This window comes from Rousettus aegyptiacus, unplaced genomic scaffold (genome assembly GCF_014176215.1).
Source record: "Rousettus aegyptiacus isolate mRouAeg1 unplaced genomic scaffold, mRouAeg1.p scaffold_m13_p_4, whole genome shotgun sequence".
NCBI classification, from domain to species: Eukaryota; Metazoa; Chordata; class Mammalia; order Chiroptera; family Pteropodidae; genus Rousettus; species Rousettus aegyptiacus.
Window position 1 is genome coordinate 22,327,044 of NW_023416307.1, and position 27,786 is coordinate 22,354,829.

At 33.2% G+C, this 27,786-nt stretch overlaps 1 protein-coding gene and 2 pseudogenes across 2 annotated transcripts in view; 2 read left to right on the forward strand and 1 right to left on the reverse strand.

Moving 5' to 3' along the window:
* RSRC1 (arginine and serine rich coiled-coil 1) overlaps positions 1-27,786 on the forward strand; it is a 349,184-nt gene that overhangs the window by 102,919 nt on the left and 218,479 nt on the right. The gene's annotated exons all lie outside the window — the stretch shown is intronic.
* LOC118602600 lies at positions 12,544-12,662 on the reverse strand (annotated as a pseudogene).
* LOC118601848 lies at positions 22,208-22,326 on the forward strand (annotated as a pseudogene).

Genomic DNA, 27,786 nt, shown 5'->3' on the forward strand with positions numbered 1-27,786 from the left:
AAACAGTTTTCTATAACTATTATTCTTATATTGCTGGATGTCTTCATGAAAGTTCTAAAAGCCATTGCTATTTTGGATGACTGATAAGTTTGGGTATGCATTTAGATTAATTGTAGATAATATTAAGAGATTAATTGTGTAGTGTAGATAATATTAAGATAGATAATATTAAGATTGCCTCCGTTCTTTCTAAGCTGCCTACTCCTGGTCAGTTCTTAAAAAGTTAAAAAGCTTGTTATCATCACCAGCTTTACCTCCCAAGCAGATCATTAGTATACATTTCTTTCTCTGTCTACCACCTTCTACATTTCCAAGTTAGTTCTAATACCCCCTGTAAAATTGTTTGACCTTATTGAGATCAAATAATACCACTGTTCATTATCTGGCTCTTGTCTTAACTTCCCTTTTTACCCAAACAAGTTTCATTCTTTCTATGAAAATGGAAGAAGTGTTCTTGTTTCTGTCATTTCTGTTGTGAATCTCATTACTTCTTCTAATTGTACTTTTTCCAGTATCAGTTCCTCCCTCTACTGGGTAATTCTGAACAGCATTTAATAAAACCAAACCAAAACAGAATAACACAAAAAACCTTAACCCTCTCTTGACCTCTTATTTCTTACAGGACTATAACATTTCTCTGCTCCTCATTTCAGCAGAATTTGATTTATTTTTTTTCACTTCTTCATCTCCCGTTCACTCTTCAACACATTTGAGTTCCTGCTCTTACCACTATGCTGAAACTGCTCTTGTCTAGGCATCTGTTCTTGTCAAGTAACTTCTGTTTTGTCAAATCCGGTAGATACTTCTCTTTCAGCATCTTATAGTTTTCCTCAACAGTTTTCAGCACAGTTGATCACTTTACCTTTAATCTTCTTCACCTGTGTCCCCTTCCTCCTCCTCTTTCTTGAAATACCTTTCTTTCTTGATCTGCTACAATTCTGTGTCAATGGCCATCCTTTTGCTGCCTCCTACTTCTCCAAATGTTGAAGCAACTCAAGGCTAGTAGGTACCTGGGTCCACCATTTTTCAGTTTCTACATTCTTTCTTCTAGGTCGGGGTTCAATGAACTTTTTCTGTGAAGGGCCAGCTTGTCAATATTTTAGGCTTTGCAACCTAAGAGGCAAAATTGGAGCTATTATGTAGGCCCTTATAAAACAAGAGAAAAAACAATTTCTGAATATTTTTGAAATATTTATTAAATTCAAAACATAGCGGTAATTATTTCTTCTTTATATCCACCTATGTCTGAATGGAGTGATATCTCCGTTGATACAGACCAAGCCATCATTTTCCACCTGAGTTATAGCTTAGCTTCATAATTGGTCTTTTTGCTTTTATTCTTGTCCCTCTCCCAAACTGTTATCCACACAGCAATCAGAGGAATCTCTTAAAAATGTAAGTCACTTTATGCCACCCTTCTCCTTAAAGCCCTTCAGTGACTTCTTATTGAATTTTTTACCTTGGAATCAAAGTTCCATAAGCTCACGCGGTCCCCTTTACCTCCTACAACTCATTATGCTCTAGCCATACTGTTCTTTGCATCCTCTAGATCTTTGAAATTGTTGTTGCCTCTGTCTGGAATGCTTCTCCAGGATCTTTTTATATGACTTCTCATTCTCATTATTTTGGTCCTTACTTCAAGTGTAATCTTTTTAAAGAGATCTTTCCTGAATACCCACTGTAAACTAACCGTCTCCTCATCCGATTGCTCTGTACCCAGTTTGTATACTTCACAGTGCTTATCATGGCGTGTCATCAGCATCTTAGTGCTTCCACCAGAATATCAGCTTTAATAGGGCAAGGTCCTTGTTCATCGCTGTATTCTCAGAGTTTACAAATAGCACCTTACACAGAAAAGATGCTGAAGTAAGATTTATGCATAAATGAATTAAATGATTAAATATATGTTACTTGAATTTAAAGCTCAGATTTCTTTTTTCTATAATTTTATTTATTGTTATTTTTTATAGCGACATAGGTTAATGAAATCCGGTAAGTTTCAGCTGTACACTTTAACAGTAAGGCATATATATATTTACATTGTGTGTTCATCTCCCATAGTTAGATTTCTTTCCATCACCATGTTTTTGGACCCCTTTACCCCGTCTACCTTCGCCCTCCCCCCTACCCTCTGGTAACCACTAGTCTATTGTCCATGACCATGAGTCTCTTTGTTTGTCCTGTTCATTTGTTGCTTTTAGGTTTATATTCCACATATAAGTGATATCATGTGATTTTCAACTTTTTCTTCTGGCTTATTTCGCTTAGTATGATTATCTCGAGGTCTATCCATGTTGTCACAAATGGCAGTATTTCATCTCTTCTTATGGCTGAGTAATATTCTATTGTGTATATGTACTGCAGCTTCTTTATCTAGTAATCTATATTGTAGGACACTTTGATTGCTTCCATGTCCTGGCTACTGTGAATAATGCTGCTATGAACATCAGTGTGAAAATATCTTTTCAGATATGAGTTTTCAAGTCTTAGGGTTAAATATTCAGTAAGCTCAGGTTTCTTTAGGGGGGAGGATATATATATAACTTTCATTTTAAAATACAATTTGTAATGAAAAATAGGCATATGCTTTGTAAAAAAAATTTTTAATTTAGAATATATTAAGTGAAAACTCTGCTCTGCTCTGCACTTCCCCTCATCTTATTCCTCAGAATTAACCATTTATTTGCATGATTTTGTGCTACTGCACTTTCCTCTATGTATTTATAACAATATACAATGAATTAAATTAATGAGATTAATTTAATTACAGACTTCTGAAAATTGATTTGTATAGTAAAGGTAGCTCTTGACCACTAAGACCTGTTCATGTTTTCAGTTTTTAAATCACAAATTTTTTTGAAGGAGTAGATGGCTAAATCCATATTCTAAAATTAAAACCTTTCTTATTTCTTGCTGTTTAAGCATGGTGAATTTTAAAGTTTAGAGGGAAATCATCAAGGCTGCTGGAGCAGTGCAGGTGAGATATAAAGCAAATAATCAGAGTTGGAGTCTTCCCCCTGCCCCATCCGGTTCACACTGAAGTGACTCTGATTATAAAATTTTGAAATTGTTTTCACCAAATATCCCTTGCATCAAAGGGTACCATTTGCTAAGTAAGTGGTAACTACGAAATGATAGATGATCTGGCCAATCTCGTGAACCTTTAACTAGTACTTTAAATGTGATTATTTCTATAAACAGGCCATGAAAACATATGGTCCACCGTATGACAGGTGATGAGACAGTTTAGTTGAGAAAAAGAGTATGAAAATTAACTTAGTTTTTAAAACTGAAAAAAAAAGAGACAATTTTTTATAATCTTGAAGAAAATTTAAGTATTTTTGATTTAGTAAATGTCTTCAAACTGCAATAATAGAAGTAAATTTTTTAATTTTTTTAACCAGATAATTTGTCTATAACATATTTCTTCCTTTTCTTGACTTAGAAGAAGATAAAGAATTCCCTAACATGATATATTTGAATTTCTTTCAAATTATGTTTTTAAACTACCAGTCTTGATACTTTTTTTTCCTACCTTTTCCTCCCTTATAAAACCAGTCTTTTGTGTCTCTTGATAATGATGCTAAGCTCCCTATGCCTCAGTACAAAAAAAATTTAAAGATTGCTGTGGTGGATATATAGCAGAAGAGACCCAGTTCAGCATGTTTTCTTTACGGATGAGTAAACTGAGGCTACCAGAGGTTAAGTGACGTATTTTTCCAAGATAGCTTCTAAGGTAAGATTTTCATATGTTAATAATTACATAGTTGTATAAATAACTGTTATCTTACTGAAGGCAGGTACATGTTTTATACTTAGAGATTTTTATCTCCCACGGCGACTAACCCTGGTATATATTTGATAAGTACATGTTAATAAATATGAAGCATTTTTTCATGGATTTTAAGTTTCAATTAATGGCTATATGTCCTGTTAAACTTGCTGCCTCTTGATAACTCATTGAAGTTCACTCCCCAACCTGTCATGGGCTGTTCCAGTTATTGCTGTCCAGAACTAAAGTGTTTGCTTTTCTTGTTAAAAAGGAAAATTTGCATCCCTTTTAGCTCAAACTCAATTAGGAGGTAAAGGACAGATTAAGGTGGAGGTATCACAAACAACTTAGTGATTTTGAGGGGACTTTCTTGCAGATTTAATGAAAAGAATTGTGAGAGGAAAAAAAAATCATACTTAATGGGGCAGGGGGAGGGGCAGGGATAAAAACACTTTAAAGGAGACCAGATTGTGAATAAACCTATGACAACCTTTAAAACTATTTTTTACATAAACTAAAATTAAATACTAAAAATGACACCTAAAGAGAATGTTAATGACATTTAAAATTAGCACTACTTGAAATCATTGTATCTATCAGGGACTCAGGACTATGAAACCACACTAGTTGGTATCAATCAGGGGACCACTACAGAAGGTGAAACCACATTAGTTATCTTAGTAGAAAGAATTTCACATGGGTAATTGGTTAAAAAACGATGGGAAAGTGATATAAAAGTGAGGTAACAGAGGTAGTAATAGCAAGAATGAGGGACCACTCCTAGGGGAAGGAATAAAGAGAAGATTGGGATTATCAGAATTTAGTATCTCAGAGAAGGGCAGAGCTGAGATGCAGAGGCCTGACTGACTATAAGGTGTTGCTTGGCTAGTGTTGGTACTACAGGGGCTTGTGGGAGGGGCTCCACAGAGCTAAGGCCTAGACCTTTGAAAAACGAGTGCTGCTTGGCTACTGCTAATGTTTCTGAGGAAATGTAATGGGTCTGGTTCTAGGAGAATGGAGGAAAAAAACACCTAGAAATTGGAACCAACTCTGCTAAAGAGTTTGTGCCTCTAGAGTAAAGAGTTGTTGCTGGGGCAGCCCTAACCGGAGTAGTAAGTAAAACAGCGTAGCCCTTCTTACTTTCTCAAACTATTCAGTCTCCCTCTAAAATCCCTTACAAGCAAAGCCTAATAGAGAGGTAGCTGGCAAATGAAAAATGTCATTTGCAAAGTTCTGGCTATGGCTGAGGCAATAGCTTAGTAATTAACATAACCATTAATTGCCACTTTCATTTTATACTAGAACCTTCTCATTCTCTTCCTTGAAGTTCTAATAGTTTTTTAAATCCATTGGTTCACAAGAGATAAGCAGTAACTTGATTTTCAAGATTGCTGATTAGGCTTTTCTCAGTCCATGTGCCTTTTGCCTGGTGTTACCTAGGCTTTAGCTTATGCTAACTTGGTAGTAAAGTGCTTGGCTCAGTATCTTCTTATTTACCAATGCCAAGAGTGTACAGTTCACAGTCTCGAGTTTACTTTCCTCTGCAAGTGTGTAGTTTGTATATACTGGAACCAAAATAGTGGGTTGAAATGCGTATATTAGCAAATAAGAGCCATTTAGAATTTTGCATAGCGAGAACTTAAGTTTGAGAAATATTTCTCAATACCAATGTTCTTAAGTTTTTAAAAAATTTTATTGCCCCTCCTAAGGAGTAATAGTAAATTAAATTTAATTTAGTTGATTTTCATTTAATTTAAATGAAAGAAATTAAGAAAATTAAATACTAAGGAGTATGATTTGTTGAGCTGAGTTGAGTTTTGGAGGGCCACAAACCACTGTAATATCTAAAAGTTTTTCACTTTTAAATTTTATTTATGTGATATAGTAAACCATTAAAAACTGTATACCTGGGAACTGGATGGCTTTAGCTATTTATATTCTTTTTAGAGTATATGTTTTGATTTTTCCATGATAGTATCCCAGTTCTGTTATCATTATTGATAAAATTACCGAAAAATGATGGAGTTGGCATCACCTTAAAAATTGGATGCCTGAAAACATAAGGTGAGTACGATTTGTCAAATTATCGTATGAAAGCAGTTTAATACTGAAAATACCAAAAACTACTGTGATTTTAAAGTTATTTTTTGCTATCTAATATAGCTTTATAAGTTTCAGAATTCTAAATATATTAAATAGTGTTTTAGGACTATATGTGATATATGTATACTTTTTTAAGGGTAGCTTTTCCTTGCCTATTAAATGTGAGGTTTTTTTCTGTGCTGTCATATTTGAAATCTAAGTTCTGGTTGGAACTAAAAGTAAAGTATAGAAATTAATATGCCCAATCAAGATTTTTTTGAAGCTCTTTATTTAATACAATTTTAATTTTACAAAGTTGTGAGAAGGGTAAAAAGAAATCTCATGTACTCATCCAGATTTACCAGTTGTTTTCATTTTGTCCCATTTGTTTTATCAAATTCTCTCCCTCTCTGTCTCTTTCCTAACAGACACACACACACACACACTTTTTTTTTTTTTTTGGAAATATTTGAGAGTGGCAGGGATCAACTCCTTTAAATCTAAATATTTTTGGTGTATAAATCTTAAGAACTTTAAAAATAGCCATTGTACAGTAATCAAAACCAATAAATTCAACATTGATATAGTATTATTATTTAATCAGTGATCCATCATCCCAGCTATGTCACATACCTTTTTATTTACATATCAGCCACGCCTCCCCTCCATCTAGGATCCTGTCCAGGGTCATGTATGTAGTTAGATGTCATGTCAGGTCTCCTTTAATGTGGAACAGTTTCTCAGCTTTTCTTTGTCTTGACATTTTTAAAGTTATATAGGCCAATCATTTTATAGAATATCCCTCAATTTGGGTTTGTCTTATGTTTCCTAATGATTAGATTCAGGTTGTACATTTTTGTCCAGGAATGCCACAAAAGTGATATTGTGTCCTTCTCTGCATAGCATACCAGGAATCAAAAGTATTGGTTCGTTCCATTATTGGCGATGTTAACTTTGGTCATTTGGTTTGGATCCAATCAAAATTTGATTTGGCAGCATAAATAAAGAGAACTTTTATATTGGTATGATTTCTAAGGTTCATGTTCTTGCCTGAGTAAGTTAATTGCTATATTTCTATGTATATATTACCTGCCCTTCATTTGGGGAACAAAACAAAATGGGTTTGTTTGTTTAATATTGGAGAAGAAATTAAGTGAATAAATTAAAATATTTGTGCCATTCTACTTACATCAGTTTTAGGGGGCTTATTTCTGTTTCATTTGTTTGAAATTATTTATAGTTTATATACAGACTGCCTTGTTGGATGATGTTATATTTTATAACTTATCTAAAGAGTTATCTAATACAAAATTTTAATTAAGTTCCTTTAAGAGTTTTAACACTTTTTCCCTTTATCATGCAGTATTGAGCCCTATTTATATATTACCCCCAATGTTTCTAGCCCTTTGCCAAGTTAAATCTGGAATACTCTTTGTAAAATATTAAATTATGAATGAAACAAATACAAAAACATAGTATGGCATAAATACATGGTTTCAAGAAAAGTTTTATTTTAAGGTGAGAAGGACTAGCAATCTGTCCCTTGCCTTCAGAAAAACCATTTCTGAAAGATTAGAAGGTATCCTTTTGAAGTCCTTGACACAGAGAATTCCAGCTTCCTTTAGGAACCTATTTGATTACTTAACACATTCAAGATATGCCTTCTTATAGTTGACCTAAATCTGTTATCCTGTTTCTTCTTTGGTAATAGAGATGAAGAATATCTGTTAGTCTTTGTATAAAAATGGCTTCCAAATTACTAAGGCCCACATCTTGAGTAAATTACTTGTTTTCAAAGATACCATTTTCTGGCTCTCTAGTCACATGTGTGACTAACCTGTAGTTATCATTGCCACTCTTAGTTCAGAATCCAGAATTGGATAAGATGCATTGACCTTTTATTTACTGACCTTAACTATTATGTTTTTTAAATTAAAATATGCTACATTGCTTTTAATCAAAGCAAGAAACCAATAATGCATTATTTCTTCTGAGTGGGGATATTGAGACATGCTTACAGTATTGGAGTTTTATATAAAGTTGGGCTGAAGAAGAGAATTTGAAAATCAATAGTTTTATATGCTATAATTTAATTTTTCACTTCACATTTCTCAAATTATTCAAAGGTCTGGTACTTTATTGTACTTTTAATAAACGTTTGCTAGTAACTTTTCAAGGACATATAAAGTTGTGAATGAAAGAACAAAGAAAACATAGAAATAGTAAAATAGTGCAAATAAAGACTGATTAAGATGGTAGGAATGAGCTTGTTCTTTACCCATTAGCTAAAATGTTCTATGTTGTTACTTTCTTTTTCTTTTAATGTTTTTGAATTTTAGCACTGATGGCTTAACTCTAGATAAAAGGACAGGTAATTGAAAACAACTGTCTATATGTTTTTGTTTACTCTGGTTTTATGCAATTTATCAGCATATATTTTACTAAATTCTTAAAAATTTTTAGTCAAAAATCTTTAGTATACATGTATGGCTTATGTTCACTTTTGGAAAGTATCATGTAATACATTTAAATATATATATAAAAAGAACAGAAATGATTAGAGAAATAAAATCATAGTTGATTCAAATCTTAAAATTCAATTTAGGTAAACTGAGCTTAATGAATTTCATTAACTCTAGCTAAGTATTCCCATATCTTTTGACAATTGATTTCTTTTTTCTTATCAGTCCCATTTTACAAAAATAAATATTATATGGGCTACTATAAGAAAAGAATTTTGCTTAAAATCAGGTGTTTAAAATGAAATTGTTGACTGGAAACCTTCTGGGGAAAAAAAAAATACATAGAAGCCTTGGTTTCTGTGTCTAAGCATGGTGCCATGGAGATACATTTAGAAGTGAATTATGACTTGCTTGTCAAGGCCTGAGTGTTCGCCTTTAAGAATGAAGTCATGTTTCAGCCTATGTCAGGGGAACAGGGCACACATTTTAGATAGTCTTATACTGCTCAGACAGGTTGGCAGTCACGAAATTAAACTATTGTGATACAGCTTGGTTGAATGATCCACTGATAACCAAGTAATCACAATGCTCTACATGAGAATTTGGGTGAAGTAACTCGTGACTTAATGACAAATTTTGCTACCAATGGAGATATTTAAAATGTTTTGGTCATTCTTAGAATGGCATTGCATGAAGTTTTGAGCTGAGACCACTGTTTTAGAAACATCGTATACTCCTGGTTGGCTGCTTTGAAGGCAACCATGTTGACTGAGTAGATTGACCAAATGAATAATATAAAATAGAACAAATTCAATAGGAAAGATTGTGGTCTTCTCATTATTTTTCTTCCCGCAAAGTTATTAAGACAAAAAGAAACACCTACTGACCTTATAAGTGAAAAGGAAAAGATATAAAGTCTTTTTTCAACTTTTCCTTGTCTAACTACTTCTAGAGACTTTATCATCTTTCGAGTAGATGCAGATATTCCTACCAAAGTTTTTTCTTACCAGGGGCCCAGCCTTCTATATTGTCCTCTAGTCAGCTTAGTTCAACTTACTGCGAAGCTGGCAGTTTTGGTGTCTTTGTAACTACCTTTGATTATTTTCTAGTAACCACAGTTATCTTGTCACTTGTGGATCTGAAGTGATAACCAGGATTTCGGAAATTGTTATGAGTGTTAAGAAAAACATTTGGAATCCACAGAATTAATTATCTAGATTTAATACAAGAACTAGTGTAGAAAATTTTCCTATTTTATATTTTATATTTGAGGGTATTTTAATTGAATCTTAAAGCATTCAGGTTTCTGCAAACTATTAATTTTGGCATTCTTTTCAGGATAAATGCTATGTGTTTAGAAAATCAATATTAAAATTTAGCTTCAAAGAATTCATGAAGAGAAATATAATGAAATCTTGATATATTATATACAAAAGACAAATCCCCGATCATTTCTTTTTATGCAAATAAGTTTGATTTAGACATAATTCCCCAACATCACCATGAATTTCCATCTGTGTAACCCTGATGGTCTTAAGCAGTCTGCAGTTACCTCATGCTCTAGGCTATATTCAGTCTGCATGTATGGAAACTGTGACTATCTTAACACTTTAGATGATGATATGAATAACAATTGTTTGTTGATTTTATTCTCTATCTCCCTGGATAACCTGCTGTCTGCAAAGGCTGAATAAGTAGCAGATAGCTTTTGTCATCCCTTATCCAAGCTGTACACTTGTAAGGAAGAGCAGGGATAATCGCCTCAATCTAATTAGGGGTTAAAAGAGGCCATGACTGTGATGTGGCAGTGAGACACCTTACTGTAGCAATCCTGTTTGCATTAGAAAAATAAGGTTGTCATATTGATTATTCAAATTGGCTTGCATTGGCTAAGGCTCAATGGTTTGTATTGCAGCTGAAGCAGTTGAAGATCCCAGCTATTCACAGAAGACCTATGCTATGGCATATATTATATTGTGGCTTGTTTGCTAATTTGGGGTTTGAAGAATGAAGACAGTTTAATCTGGTGAAATGAAGTCTAGCTTCCACCTGTGATAGCAATGATTATATAAATTTTGAATAAATGAAGATCCAGTGTCATTTTAGTTCTCTAACTGAAGATATTATGTTTAAATATAAAAACATTACTTAGAACCACTTTCGGCTTTTGATGATATATGTTTTGATGGTAAAGAAAAAGGTAATTGATATTAGTCAAAAGGATGTAGCTTGCAGATGGAGGCTGACAGTTGCCTTGCCTTTTCTCTTCATCTTTCTCTCTCTACTTCTCTTCAAACTCTTCTCCTTTTCTTCCTTGAATATTCTGGACTTTGGATATGTTCTTGGAACAGAAATAATAATAGTGCTAAATAGAATCAAGTTTGAGAATTTCTTGTGCACATCTTTAATCATTCTTCCTCAAATGTCCTAGTTAACTGTTAAGTCCAGCTAACTTTCTATGCATGGGTGGCCTGTATTTTGATGTACATATCAGATGTCTCTAGGTACTGGATACTTTTTATGAAACATCTATAATAGAAGCAGTTTTTTTAATGAAGTGTTAGTGTATTGGCCTCCTCCAGGAGTAGTCAGTTATTTTTCTTTTGACTTTTGCTTTTTCCTTTTTGAGTAGCACTATGGTTCATGGAATTTTTATTCAACATGTTTCGATCAGAGTTGTTATTATTTTGTTGTTCAAATTGTATCAAGTTTGATCAGTAGGAACCTCTTCACATTGGCTCCTGTGTCCTTCTTACATGATCCTGTTAGTTTAAAATGATTCTTTTCATTCTGCCCCAATCTCAGATTGAACATACTGTGTCCCAGAGTCTGGAATCAGCCACTTATCCAGATAACCCTTGCTTTAATGTACAGTGTGCATGAAATGTTTTTTTTTTTTAAGTAATGTTTTTAGTTTATTAAAAATTGATGTGAAAAAGTATAAGTAGAACTTTATCAGAGAGTCTAGAAGTAAGTTGTGAAAATAAACTAGGAATTGAGTGTGGCTTATTCTTGGAATACAAAGGTAATTTAATACTGTGAAATTTGTGAAATAGGTCAAAAGAATTTAGTGATATATACCTTTCTCCATTTCAGTTGTTTTTGAAAATATAGAGTTTAAGATTCAGACTATTGTTATGATGTGATTTTTAAAATATAAGGTAAGTTTTTCTGTATAATTTACATACAGTAAAATACACAGATCTCATGTGTAGAATTGTATAAGTTTTAACAAGTTCATTCACTTGTGTAACCCATACCCCATCCCTTTCACACATTTTCTTGTACTGCTTGGCAGTCAGCCCCGCCCCCAGCCTCTAGAGACAACCACTGTTCTAATTTCATTTATGATAGATTAGTTATAGAACTTCATATAAATGGAATCATATAGTACGTACTCTTGTAACTGGCTTCTTTTGCTCAGTATGTTTCTGAGATTTGTCTATGTTGTTGCATGTATTAGTAGTTTGTTCCTCTTATTGCTGACTAGTAAGTATTCCATTGCATGGACTGTACCACAGTTCATTCTATTTAAGTTATTTGGTTTGTTTTCACTTTGGAGCCATTATGAATAAAGTTGCCATAGACTTTGTTGTACAAGTCTTTGTGGAGCATATATTTTTATCTCTCTTGGGTAGATACCTAACAGTGAGTTTTTGGCTTTTGAGAACACCTATGAACATTTGTGTACATGTTTTTGAAGGAGCATATATCTTCATTTCTTTTGAGTAAATACCTAGTAGTGGAATAGATGGATTGTATGACAGGTGTGTGTTTAACTACTAAATGGTTTTGCATAGTGTTTTAGTGTACACTTTAATAAACATATGCTCCAGCAAGAAGTTTTTCATGTCCTTGCCAAGATTTGATATTATCAGGCCTTAGAATTCGAACTGATATAATGGTTTTAAAGTAGTATCTTGTGAATTGTCACTAGTATTTTTTCTGAGGACTGATGTCGAATACTTTTTTATGTCCCTGTCGGCCATTTGTATATTTTCCCTTGTAAAGTATTTGTTCAGGCTTTATCTGTTTTTCAAAACAAATATCTTTTTATTATTGAGTTGTTGGAATTTCTTAAGTGTTCTGAGTTCATTTACATATTTTAATTCCATCTATCTATCTATCTCTCTATCTATCAATCATTTTTTAGGCAAGGCAACCCTTGGTTGACCTCACAGATTGCAAGACCTCATCAGCTTACAACCCCTAATTTTTTATTTTTTACTCCTACAGCACCTAGTCTTCCTAGGTGCTCTCTCATACAAGTACTAACCAGGCCCGACCCTGCTTAGCTTCTGAGATCAGACAGGATCAGGCTTGTTCAGGGTGGCATGGCTATAGACTAGTTTCTTTTTCAGAAATGTGTTGTGAATATTTTTTCCTAGTTTATAGCTTGTCTATTTATTTCTTAACAATGATTTTAGATAAATAGTAGTTTTATAATTTGAAGTCCTATATGTCAAATTTTTTTCTTTTATGTTTGGTACTTGCACCTTTTTTTACACATAAAAGCTAGAGTCACCTTATCAATTCCCACAAAAACCCTCGTTGGTATTTTGGAATTGCACTGAATCTATAGATCTGCTTGGTAGGAATTCATATCTATAAGATATTATGTTTTACTATCCATGGACATAGTATACCTCTTCATTTATTTAGGATTTTAAAAATGTCTCAATATAAAACAATTTTTTCCTTTTATAAAGGTCTTGCAGATATTTTTTTGAATTCATGCCTATCTACCTTTTATTTATTATATTTTTTTACAAATATTTGTATCCTATTTGGGATTTGAATGGGAATTCTGATAATATTTTTCCATTGAGTATAATTGTAGTCTTGGTTTTTGATAGTTAACATTTCTTATTTAACAAGGTTTCCTTATATTCCTCGTTGAATAAAATTTTTTAGAAATAATTATTTGCATATTTGATTTTTATTAAAGTTTTTTTCTACAGCAATTAAATTTATTTTATAGTTTTTCTCTTTTAATCTAGGAATATGATGAATAATATTAACTGATTTTTTTTTACTAGTAATCTGTTCTTGCATTCCTGTGTTGAATCAACTTATTCATGATGTATTATTATCTTTTTGTATATATTACTAGTTTTGATTGATTTGTTTATTTATTGGCATTTTTAAGTCATTGTCCCTCAATGAGATTTGCCTGTAATTTTGCTTGCTTGTTCTCTCCTTCCCCAGTTTTTGTCTGAAGATTATACTAGCCTTGTAAATGTAATGGGGAACTCTGGTAGGAGATGTTGATAGTAGGCTATGTATGTGTGAAGGCAGGAGATATATGGGAAATATCTGTTCCTGCCACTAAATTTTGCTGTGAACCTAAAACTGCTCTAATTGGTATAGAATTGGTATGATTTTCTTAAATGTTTGGATAAAAGTCAGGAATGAAGCCATTTGGGCCTGAAATTTTCTTTGTGGAAAGGTTTTAACTAAAAATTAAAAATTTTTAGTAGAGAAATTAATAAATGAATTAGAGAAATATTGTTACTCAGGTTATCTATTTCTTCTTGAATGAGCTTTGTTAGTTTTTATCTTTCAAAGAATTTATTAACTTCATCTAACGTTTTAATGGTATAGGCATAAAGCTGTTCATAATCTCTTTTTATCCTTTTCATATCTATACTAATGTTACTGCTTTTATTCCTAATATTGATAAATTGTGTCTTCTTTCTTTTTTTCTCATCAGTCAGTCTAGCTAGAGGTTTGACAATTTTATTGGTTTTCTCAAAGAACCAGCTTTTAGGTTCATTGATTGATTCTCTGTATGGTTTATCTGTTTTCTCTTTCATTTCTTTCCTCGTTGAACTCTATTATTGCTTATATTGAATTTAATTTGCTTTTTTTTTTTTTTAAAAAAAAAGTTTTTAAGGTGTAAGACATGTAATGCTATGTATCTTCTTTAACCAACATCCACGGGTTCTAATATGTTGTGTTTTTATTTTTATTCAAATAATTTCTAATTTCACTAATTTTTTCCAGTTTTACTGAGATATAATAGACATAAATCACTGTATAAGTTTAAGGTATAAGGTATAATGGTTTGACATATATATTGTCAAATGATTACTGTAAAAAGTTTAGTTAGCATCCATCATTTCATGTAGATACAGTGAAAGAGAAAACAAAAAAGAGAAAAACTTTTTTCTTTTTGATGGAAACTCTTAGGATTTACTCAAACAACTTTTATATATATCATACAGCCGTGCGAATTATAGTCGTCATGCTGTACATTACTCGTTATCTTGTAACTAAAATTTGTACCTTTTGACCACCTTTTTCAATTCTCTTTCCCCCTATCTGCAGCCTTTGGTAGCTACAAATTTGATCTCCTTTTCTATGTTTTTTTTTTCTTTTAATATTCCACATGTAAGTGAGATTGTATAGTATTTGTCTTTATCTGACTTATTTCATTTAGCATAATGCCCTCAAGGTCCATCCATTTTGTCACAAATGGCAAGATTTCCTCATTTTTCATGGCTGAATAATACTCCGTTATAGAAATAAATGTGCCACAACTTCTTCATCTGTCATTCATCTGTCATTGACACTTAATTGTTTCCATCTCTTCACTATTATAAATAATGCTGTGAATGCAGGGGTGCAGATATCTTGTCAAGTTAGTTTTTTCATTTCTTTTGGGTATTTCTCAGAAGAATTGCTGGATCATAACATTCAAAATATTTTGTCAAAACATTAAAAACTTTCAATTAAAAATGTGTAGGGAAATTTAACTATAGCAAAACTAATATTTAATATAGTATAATTGAAAACGTTGAGAATTAATGTCTAATTTCTTTTTAAGAAATACTGTTGAGCAGTTTCAGCAGTGCTTGCTTTCTTTGCATTGTATCTTTTCTGTGCCTTGATGGATGGTCGTATTTCTTTCTAAGTTAAGAACAGTTTCCAACATTTTGCACTTTGTGATTTCAAAGTCATGAATGTCTTTCAGCGTTCCTTTAATAGGAAAGTTTTTACTACCATAACTTCTAGGGACATTTTCAGCCTGTCCTCCTCCATGTTGGTATGTTCTCCTGCGCTCAGTTCCTCTGGTCGCATATCTGCAGGCTCTCACATGGTGGCAGTGTCGTCATATGCAGGCTCAGCTATTTCCTAATCACATCTAAGTTCACTTCCAGCATCCCTGCTTTTTGTTTCTGTGCTTCACTTTCATCTTACTTGGGCAATTCCCTCTTTTGATCTTCTAGTTTTGGGGGTAGACAAAGGCAACACAACTATACACTTTACGGTCTGAGTGTGATCTGTATAATAGATACCCACCGAGCAGCCACAAACAGGCTCTGAAAGAACAGTTTCTGATCATTTTCCACATTATTTATATAGTGACTGCTGATTCAACAGGCAGCAGCAAACTTTGTACTTCATGCAGTTACTACAGTTAATAAGGTTGTAGTAACTGAAAGTTGAACCACATTGTTGGGGTATTGGTGTTACTTAACTAAACCATTATAATTGAAATTTGCCCACACTGAAATTAAGCAAAGTGAGCCCAGCCCCTATGTGTGTGTATGTTTGTATTTGTAGAACAGCATCTGGTGGAAGGTATTTTTAAGCTAACGTTGAAGAATAACTAGGCCAAGATCTCAGCTAGAATTGAAATCTGGAGAGTTGAATCTAACAGTTGCAACTGCTTTTGCATTATGATTATTTGAAAGTTTGGAAGAGGCTGAAGAGAGGCTAACTTTTGACAAACATACATGATTAGGGGGACAAATTATTGGCTCCAGAGCCCACTGAGGGGCTCTGATAATCCCCTTCCTAACAATTTGGAGTGGGACCCTGAAGAAGCCAAGGATGAAGATGAACCAGAAAAAATTAAGGCCTTGCAACCCAACTTTGAGCTATCTTATTGACCTACAATAATCTCAGTCCCTAAAACTGGATTAAGGAGGTTCCATTTTCATGGTCCCTTCTTGAGCACTGGAAGAAGATATTTTACCTAAAATTATTTCCAGAGATGATTTTGCAAATAAAATATGTAGCTCAAAATCACAGATAATTAGGCTAATGTGGAGACTTAACAACATAAAGGGGACCAGGAGAAACAACCAGTAGTAGACCAGGTAATTGATAGCTCCAAATATTGGGATTACTAGAAATTAGCTGAGGAGTCTAGCTTCTGGTTAGAAACCTGTATTGTATAGGCTGACTGTGTCCCCCCAGAACCCATTTATTAAAGCCCTAATCCCCAATGTGATAGCATATGGAAGGTGGAGCATTTGTGGGGCATTTAGGTTTAGATGAGGTCATGAGGCTGGAGCCTCCAGGATGGAATTAGTGCCCTTACTATAAGAAGAAGAAGAGACCAGAGCCCCCTCTTTCTCTGCCATGTGAGGACACAGCTAGAAGGTGGCTGTTTATGAACGAGGAAGAAGGATATCGCCAGGTATCGAATCTGTCAGCACCTTTTTTTTATTGAGGTAAAATTGACATATAACATTATATTAGTTTTAGGTGTACAACATAGTGACTTGATATTTGAATACACTGACAAATTATCACCACAATAAGTCTATATATCATCCATCACCTTACAAAGTTACAAAATATATATATTTTTCTTATAATGAGAACTTTGAAGATTTATTTTCTTAATTTTCAAATATGCAATGCAATATTATTGACTATAGTCACCCCTGTTGTATGTTATATTTTCATGACTTGTTATATAATTTCATGACTTGTTATATACCACTTGACCACCTTTACCCATTTCGTCCTCCTTCCTTTCCATCTGGTAACCACCAATCTGTTCTCAGTATCTCTGAATTTCATTTCATTTGTTTGTTTGTTTTTTCAGATTCCACATATAAGTGAAATGCAATATTTGTCTTTCTCCATATGCCTTGTTTCATTTAGAATAACATCCTCAAGTTTCATTCATGTTATCACAAATAGGATTTTATTCTTTTTTATTGCTGAGTAGCATTCCATTCCACACCATACTTTTTTATCCATTCAGCTAACAGTGGATATTTAGGTTGTTTTTGTATCTTGACTATTAGAAATAATGCTGCAATGAACATAGGCATGCATGTATCTTTTCAAATTATTGTTTTTATCTTCTTCAGAATTGAAAATACAGGATCATATGGCTGTTCTAGTTTTAATTTTTTCAGAAACATCCTTACTATTTTCCAGAGTGACTGCATAGTTTACATCCCCACCAACAGTGCATGAGGGTTTCCTTTTCTCCGCATCCTCGCCAACACTTGTTATTTCTTGTCTATTTTGATGGTAACCATCTTGACAAGTGTGAGGTAATATCTTATTGTCATTTGGATTTACACTTGCATGATGATTAGTGATTATGAGCATCTTTTCCTGTAGTTGTTGACCGTTGTATGTCTTCCTTGGAAAAACGTCTATTCAGATCATCTGCCCATTTCTTAATTGGGTTGTTTATATTTTTGCTATTGAGTTGTGTGAGTTCTTTATATATTTGAGATATTAACCCGTTATCAGATATATGATTTGCAAATATTTTTACCCATTGAGTAAGTTGCCTTTCCTTTGCTGTGCAGAAGTTTTTGAGTTTGATATAATCCCACTTGTGGCTTTTTTTTTTTTTTTTTTTGCTATTGTCACCTTTGCTCTTAGAGCCATAAAATAATTGCTAAGACCTCTGTCAAGGAGCAACCTGCTTAGTGTTTTCTTCTAGGAGTCCTAAGGTTCCAGGTCTTACATTTAGGTCTTTACCATTTTGAGTTAATTTTTGTGTATAATATGTGATAGTGGTCCAGTTCCATTCTTTTGTATGTGGCAGTCTAGTTTTCCTAACATCATTTACTGAAGAGACTATCCTTTACCCCATTATATATTCTTTGCTCCTTTGTCATCAATTAATTAATCATATTTGCATGGATTTATGTCTGGTTTCTTCATTCTGTTCCATTGATCCATGTGTCTCTTTTTCTGCTAATACCATACTTTTTTGATGACTATACCTTTGTATTATAGTTTGAAATCAGGTAATGCGAGGTCTCCAACTTTGTTCTTTTTTCTCAAGATTGGTTTGCCCATTGGGTACTTTTGTGGTCCCATACAAATTTTAGGGATCGTACATTCAGTTTCAGCAAAAAAATACCATTGGATTTTTTTTTTTTTTTTTTTTGTGACATCGGTTAACGAAGTCCAGTAAGTTTCAGGTGTACAATTTAACAGTAAGGCATATATATATGTGTATATATATATATATATGTATTGCATTATATATATATATATACACACATTTTATATATATATGGGAGTATGTGTGTGTGTGTGTGTGTATATATGTATTGGATTTTATATATATATACACATTTTATATATATATATGGGAGTGTGTGTGTGTGTGTGCGCGTGTGTGTGTGTGTGTGTGTGTGTATAAATGCATTTTGTGTTCCCCTCCCATAATTAAGTTTTCTGTCACCACATATTTGACCCCTTTTGCCACATCTACTTCCCTCCCCACCCCCACTACGCCTCTGGTAACCACTAGTCTATTGTCCGTGTCCATGAGTCTCTGTTTGTTTGTCCTGTTTGTTTGTTGCTTTTAGATTTATATCCCACATTTAAGTGATATCTTGTGGTTTTCCACTTTTTCTGTCTGGCTTGTTTCACTTAGCGTGATTATCTTGAGGTCCAATTTTGATAGGGATTGCTCTGAATCTTTAGATTACTTTGGAAAGTATGGACATTTTAACAAAATTAATTTTTCTGATCCATGAGTGTAGACTGTTTTTCCGTTTATCTTTGTTTTCTTCATTTTTTTTTGCCATTGACGTCTCACTGTTTTCAGTGTATTGGTCTTTCACTTCCTTGGTTAAATTTATTCCTAGGTATTTTATTTAATTTATTTTTTAGATGCAAGTGTAAATGGGATCGTTTTCTTTATTTCTCTTTCTGATAGTTCATTGTTAGTTTATAAGAGTACAGCTAATTTTTTATATTGTTTTTGTATCCTGAATCTTTACGGAAGTTATTTAAGAGTTTTTTTTTTTTGATAGTCTTTAGGGTTTTCTATATATAAAATTATGTCCACAAATAGTGTCAGTTTTACTTCTCTTTCCGATCTGCATGTTTTTATTTGTTTTCCTTTCCTAATTGCTCTGACTAGAACTTCCAATCTATGTTGAATAAAAATGAGGAGAACGGGCATCCTTGTCTTGTTCATAATCTGAGAGGAAAAGTTTTCAGCTTTTCACCGTTGAGCATGATGTTAGCAGTGGGTTTGTCATATATGGCCTGTATTATATTGAGGTTTGTTCCTCCTATACCTGCTTTGTTGACAGTTTTTATCATAAATGATGTTGAATTTTGTGAAGTGCTTTTTCTTAGTCTATTGAGATGATCATATGATTTTCATCCTTCATTTTGTGAAAGTCGATTGATTTGCAGATATTGAACCATCTTTGCATTCCTGGAATAAATCCCACTTGGTCATGGTGTATGATCCTTTTTAATTTAATGTCGAATTTGGTTTGTTAATATTTTGTTGAAGATTTTTGCACCTATGTTTATGAGGGTATATTGGCTCGTAATGTTTTTTTCTTTGGTATTCTTGTCTGTTTTTGGTATCAAGGTAATGCTAGTCTACAAAATGAATTTTGAAACATTCACTCCTTTTCAAGTTTTTTGGAGAAGTTTTAGAAGATAGGCATTAAATTTTCTTTGACTATTTGGTAGATTATACCAGTGAAGCCATCTGGTCCTGGAATTTTGTTTGTTGGGAGATTTTTCAGTTCTGATTCAATCTCCATACTAGTAATTAGTCTGTTCAGATTTTCTATTTCTTCATTGTCCAATCTTAGAAAATTTTATGTTTCTAGGAACTTATAAATTTCTTCTAGGTTGTCCAATTTGTTGGCATGTAATTATTCATAGTAGTCTTTTATGATCCTTTTATTTATGTGATCTCAGTTGTAACTTCTCTTTCACTTCTGATTTTATCTACTTGAGCCTTGTTTTTTTTTCTTAGTGAGTCTAGCTAAAGGTTTGTCAATTTTGTTTATCTTTTCCAAGAGCCAGCTAATCTTTTCTGTTGTCTTTTAGTCTTTATTTCATTTATTTTTGCTTTGATCTTTATTATTTCTTTATTTCTGATGACTTTAGGCTTCATTTATTTTTTGTATTCTGGTTACATAAGATATAAAGTTAGATTCTTTGAGTTTTTTTCTTGTTTCTTGAGGTAGGCCTGTATTTCTATGACTTATAACTGCTTTTGCTTCATTTCATAGATTTTGTTATGTGATATTTCATTTTCATTTGTCTCAAGATAATTTTTGATATCTCTTCTGATTACTTCGCTGACCCATTGGTTGTTCAGTAGCAGGTTGTTCAGTCTTCACATATTTGTGATTTTTCCAGTTTCTTCTTATAATTGATTTCCAGTTTTATACCATTGTGGTCAGAAAAGATGCTTAATATGTTTCCAGTCTTCTTAAATTTATTGAGACTTGTTTTGGGGGCTAATATATCTATTATAGAGAGTGTTCCATATGCACTTTAGAAGAATGTGTTTTAAGTCAATCTGGTCTAATGTTTAAGGCTGATATTTTCTTATGGATTTTCTGCCTGGATGACCTATTCATTGATATAAGTGAGGTATTTAAAGTCCCCTGCTATTATTGTAATGTCTGTTCTTCCTATAGGTCTGTTTATATATGCTTTATATATCGAGGTGCTTCTATGTTGGGTGTATAAGTATTTACAAAGTTATATCATCTTGTTGACTCTTTTATCATTATGTAATGCCCCTTTTTAACTTTTATTGCAGTCTTTGCTTTAAAGTCTCTTGTCTGATATAACTGTCCCAGCTTCCTTTCTTTCTTTTGCATGAAACATATTCTTCCACCTCTTCCCCGTCAGTCTGTATGTGTCCTTAAAGCTGAAGTGAATATCTTGTAGGTAACATATAGATGTATCTTATTTTTTTATTCATCCAGCCACTCTATGTCTTTTGATTAGAGAATTTAGTCCATTTACATTTGAGGTAATTATTGATAAGTATGTAATTATTGCCATTTTGTTAATTGTTTTCTGGCTGTTTTGTAGTTCCTTTCTGTTGCCTTTTTCTTCTCGAGCTCTTCGCTTGTCTTTTCATAGCTTTCTTTAGATACTTAGAGTCTTTTCGCATGATCTTTTGCATATCTACTATATGTTTTTGCTTTGTGTTTATCATGAGGCTCACTTATTATATTTTACATATTTAGCAGTCTATCTTAAGTCAATTGCAAGTTAGGTTGGAGCACATTCTAAAACTCTACATTTGTATCCCTCCCTCCTGTGTTTTGTTTTTTGATGTGACATTTTACATCTTTCTATCTTATGTATTCCTTAACTATTTTAGTCATAGTTATTTTTACTACTTTTGTCTTTTGACCTTCATACTAACTTTATAAATCATTAGTCCACTACCTTTAAAAAAACAAACATGTTTTCCTTTTCCATGGAGATTTTTACTTTCATATATTTTCCTTTAGGTAATTAGTGCCCTTTCCTTTCAGCTTAAAGGAGTTTCTGTAACATTTCTTGTATGTCTAGTTTAATGTGATCAACTTTTTTAGCTTCTTGTCTTGAAAACTCTTTTTCTCTCCTTCAATTCTGAATGATAACCTTGCCAGGTAGAATAATCATGGTTAGAAATTTTTTTCCTTTCAGCACTTTACTATATCATTCCACTCATTTTTGTCCTACAAGGTTTTTGCTGAAAAATCTGCTTATAGTCTTATAGGGGTTTCCTTATACTTAACAAATTGTTTTTCTCTTGCTGGTTTTATGATTCTTTGTTTATTGTTAACTTTTTACTTCTTAATGATAATGTATTTTATTGTAAATCTCTTTGGGTTCAAATTTATTGGCTCACTATGGCCATGCCACCCTGAACAAGCCAGATCCCATCTGACCTCAGAAGCTAAGCAGGGTCAGGCCTGGTTAGTATATGGATAGGAGACCACCTAGGAAGACCAGGTGCTGTAGGCATAAAAAAATAAAATAAAAAATAAGAGATTGTAAGCTGATAAGGTCCTTGCAATCTGTGAGGTCAACCAAGGGTTGCCTTGCCTAAAACAAACAAACAAACAAATAAATAAAATTTTTAAGAGATCGAATTGTTTGGCTCTGTGGCCTTTCTGTATCTGGGTATTTGTTTCTTTCCCCAGGTTAACAGAAGTTTTCAGCTTTTAAGTCTTCAAATAAATTTTTTGCCACTTTCCATCTTTTCTTTCCTTTTGGTCTCCCTCTCATGTGAATGTATTTTGCTTGATGTTGTCTCATAATTTTCTTAGGTTATCTTCATCTTTTGGAGTTCTTTTTGTTGCTTTCTTTGGGTGAGTTCCACTGCCCTTTCTTCCAGATCACTGATCCTTTTCCTGCTTCATCTATTTTGTTATTGAGCTCTTCATGTGTGTTTTTCCATTTAGTTATTGTAGTCTTCTGCTCTATAACTTCTAGTTGACACTTCTTATATTTTTCTATTTTTCTGTCTCTTTCTAAAGTTCTCACTTTATTTATCCATTCTTCTCCCAAGATTGGTGAGCAACTTTATGATCATTACTTTGAACTCTTTAGCCAAGAAGTTATTTATCTCCATTTCATTATGGTTTTTTTCCCCTCTGAGTTTTTATTTTTTGATTTGAAACCTATTTCTTTCCTCATTTTTCTTGACACTCTGTTTCTTTCTACTTATTAGGCAAAACAAATAAGTCTCTTACTGTTGAAGGAGTGGCCTTATGTAGATGAATGTTATCATTCAGCCTTGCTCTAGCTTTTGGTTGTCTATAGAACCTTTTCAATTGTCTAAGTAGCCTGACTATTCCTTGTTAGGACTTAGTGTTGAGCATGTGCCAAGACTTGTCAGCATTTCAAAGAGAGGGATCTCAGTCAGCCCCTAGTTTCAGGCTGATTGAATGTCAATCCCTCAGGCTGAAACTTTTAAAGTATGTGTGTGTATACATACTTTATATAGATATTTCCTTTCCTGTGGGACCGCAATCATAAACCCTTCTGGCCTCCAGACCAAGAGATCTGAAGGTGTTTTCTGGGCAACAATTGTACAAATTGGGGTCCAGATGATTGTATAACGCCCTTTCTGGGGAGATGGGAAAGTTGTAGCAAGGGCAAGAGACAAATGCAGTGATAGTTCTTAGAGGGGAACATCACAGCCTCTAGATATATGGTAAATCTTGAGACTGCCACTCAGACCGAACCTTCAGGACAAGTAAATAGGCTTTCTTTCACAGAAAGACTGGGTGTGTATTTTAGTTTACTGCCTTTGCAGCACCCTGGAGGGTGATAGCCTGCCAAGAACTTTCTCTGATTGTTACAGTCCTGGGGTCTCAGAAAGGCATGCCCTGTTGCCCACCACTATCAGGTGATCAAGGGCATCACCTGTGTGGAGTGCACAAGCCTGCTGGCTTTAGTGATGCAGAGGGAGAGCATGGAGTTGGGGCGCACTTGCAGGTTTTAGTGAGCGAGCAGGAGAGCACAGGACTGGCTTGTTCCTTCTTTAGCAAGGCAGCAGGAGAGTGCTATGATTTGTACGCTGCTAGTGTTAGCAATGTAGAGGGAGAGCACAAAAATGGTGCATGCCAAGATGGCTGTAGCACGGTTGAGGGAGGACACAAAAATGACTCTGATGAGCACTTCGTCTCCAGAGAGTTCGAACAGGCCCTTGTCCCTCAAGCAGATGCTTTAAGATTAGCAAATGATTCTTCTTCTCATATATGGGCTAGGTGGCTTTCAAACTGGTGCTTTCGCATTGGGCCCTGGGCAAATGAGTCTGTGCACCAGCACTTTAAGAGCAGAATATTGGTTTTCTAGGGCTCTTTATGTGTCCTGAAGGTAAGCCTCATTTGTTTTCAAAGCAGGCCTCTGGGGACTCATCACTCTAGTGTATGTCCAAACAAAGGTTGGGGTGTCCTATGTGAAGAACAAAACTCTTTCTACTCAAAGAGAAGCTTTGTATTTGTGACTCTCTCCTAGATTGTGAGTCGCCATACATGAGGTGGGGTTTTTGATGAGACCACATCTCTTTTACTTGTCTCATTGTGGACCTTTTATTCTTTTTTTTGTAGAGGAGCTGTTGGGCTAGTTTTCAGGATTTCTTTCCAGAGAAAATTGTTTTAAATGTAACTAGATTTGGTGTGTCAATGGGAGTTAGGTTAGTTCACTATCGTCATATACCTCCATTTATATATAACTGCCCTTTCTAATTTCTTTTGATTTATTCTTTGACCAGGGGTTATTTAAAAATTAGGTATTTAGATTACAAATATTTTAAGATTTCCTAGATATATTTTTCTAACTCATTTCTAATTTACTTTCATTGTGCCAAGAATCATACTTTGTATGGTTTGAGTCCTTTTATATTTATTGAGACTTTTTATGAGTCACAATATGCTCTATTTTAACAAATATTTTGAAAACATTGTGAATTCTGTTTATTCCTGTGTGGAGTATCCTATGATGGTCATTGGGTTAAGCTACTTGGTTGTACAGTCATGTCTGTTACATGTTTGTTGATGTTCTCTACTCGTTCTATTAAATATTAAGAGAAAGGAATTAAAATCTCTAACCTTGATTTTGGATTTGCCTGGATATTTTTGCAATAATGTAAATATACTTAAGCTTTGTTCTGGAGTGCAGTTAAGTTTCTTGGAGCCAATTTGGTCCTCTTACATCTTGCTGTTATGATTTGTTAGGTGGTTCTGCAGCCACACTCAGTCTACTGCTAAGTATTTCCCACAACTGAAGTATGAACTTGCTGAGTATTCTAACCAAGGCCTTGTGTGTTATGAATTTTTCCTGTCTGGCTGGTTGGAATAGGCATTCTTTCCCATTCTTTGTGAGTACCAGACTCTGATCTTCAGTTCTTTGGGATGATGTTTATTTTGCCTCTTGGTCTTTCTTTACAGACAGTCACTTAATAGTACTTTGCTGACTATAAAAAAGGGTTCTCAGTGGATATCTGCAGTCCTGTCGTGCTGCTCTCTCCTCTCCTGTACTCTGTCTAGTGAACCCTAGCCGCCCTAGTCAACATGGAATCTCTGACTCCTCACATGCATTCACTTTCTTTGTACTCCTGTCTCTAATATAGGCCTCCATTCATTTGTTTCTTGTCTCTTAGAAGTCACTGTTCTTTTTTGGGTGATATCCTGTCTTGGAAACTATTTAAAATTTTTTTTTGATTTGTTGTTTTGTTTTGGCATTTTGTTTTGTGATTGTTTCAGGAAGAAGCAGAACTATGTTTTTCTTATTCCAGCTTGGATACAGTCTTTTGCACATATTAAATTTTACTTCAATCTTAGATATAGTTTTTATGAGAAAAAAACTTAATTTTGGTAGAGTATAGTTTATTAATTTTTATTCCTGTTTGTGATAAACCTTTTTAAATTCAAGGTCACAAAGATTTTCTTCTAGTAGTTTTACAGGCTTAGTTATTACATTTATGTTTATGATCTGTTTTGACTTATAAAGGGTGGTAAGCTCAATGTTCTTTTTTTATCTTCTCATACAAATAGTTAATTACTCCAGTACTATGTTTCAAAGGACTTTTGTTTTTTAGTGAATTTCATCATCACCTTAATAGTTTAGCAAAAATCCATTTCTTATGCATACGTGGGTTCTTTTCTGGTCTTTGCCTTCTATTTTATTAATCTATGTTATTAATGTATAATCTAATAATCACAGTATGATTACTGTGCCATTAAGAAATTAATTTTCATAGTTGATTTATACAAATTATAGCTTTTATTCATTGAAAAAACAAGCTCATTTCTCTGTAGTTCATTTGTTTTCTATTTCATTATTTTCTGCTCTTTATTTTTTTCTGCCTTCTATTCACTTCAGGTTTACTTTGATCTTATTTTGCTAGTTTAAGAGCAAACTTTGATCATTAAAAGTAGATAGTTCTTGTTTTCTAATAAGAACCTTAAAGCTGTACATTCTCTGTTAACACCATTTTTAACAGCCTTTATGGATATTTTATTGCTGATGAATTTTCATTTAATTCTGTTATTTTGAGAAGGTGTACTTTGTAAGACTCAGTATTTCAAAATGTGTTGAGATTTCCTTTATTGTCCTACAATTAATTTGGAAAGAATAAGTATTTTGCAGCTGGATGTAGTGTTGTATAAATGTCATTTGAGTTAAGGTGGTGGTAGTGTTGTTCAGGCCTTCTATATAATTATTAATTTTTTGTTTTGTTAAATTGATATGTGTTAATTTCTCCATTTTCAATTATGGATTTATTTTTCTTTAATCATGCTTGCATTTATTAATAGTTTTCTTAACTCTTATGAAGTATGTATGCATTTGTAATTGTTATATTATTTTCTGTACTAATCCTCTGACCATAAGAACATTTCTTTTTTTAAAAAATAATAATAACCTGCTGCCCTCACCCCACTGTGCCTGCACCGTCATCTCATGCAGGCCCGTTCCCCTCTCCTATTTTTCATCTGAGTAATTCTTATTTTCCTGAAGTCTGTTTTGTCTAATACTATTGTACCTATTCTAGCTTTTTTATTCTTACAAACTGCATAGTTAATATTTTTTTCAGCTTTTCCTATTCAGTTTCTTTGTTTTTTTTTTTTTTTTTATATATATATATATAATGTAGAGTTATTTTTGCCAGCCTGTGTTTGGGTATTATTAAAAAAAGACATTTTGGCTGTGCCTTTTAATCGAGTTGTTTGGTCCATTTTTATGTAATGTGATTATTGATATTTATGTATATATGCCTTCCATTTTGCTTAGTTTTTTAAAAGTTATGGGTATTTTTACCCTGTCTTTTCCTTCTTTCTTGCTATTTAAACAATTTATAGTATTTTCAGTATTTCTGGCTTTCATAGTTTCTGAGGTAAAGTTATCTGTAATGTTATAGTTATTCCTTTATATAATGTGTCGTTCTCTGGCCACTTTCCTATTTCTTCTTTGTCTTGGCTCTTCACAGCTGTACTTTCATGTATGTGGGAATGGTTTTTAAATATTCCATTTGTTCTTAGGTGAGATTTTTACCTATGTAAATCAGTGTTTTCTACCAAATTTGGAACTTTCTTTCATTATTTCTTTAATATTCTGTTTGTTCATTTCTTCATTTTCTTTTGGTATTCCACTTACATATATGTTGGACCACTATCTATTGTCCAACAGGTCTCTTGAGGTACTGTTCAATTTCCTTAATTTTTTTTTCTCTTTGTACTCCACGTTGGGTAATTTATATTGATCTAACTTAACTGATTTTTGTTTTGCTGTTTTCTTTCTTATCTTGAGTCCATTCGATGAATTTTTTTATTTTGATATTTTAATTTTAGATTCTAAATTTCCTTTTTAAAAATGCTATAGTTTCAATATCTCTGACGAGATTGCCTGTTAATTCATTGATCTTATTTTGCTTTCAATATTTGAACAATTTGTAATAGCTTCTAAGAAATCTCTGTC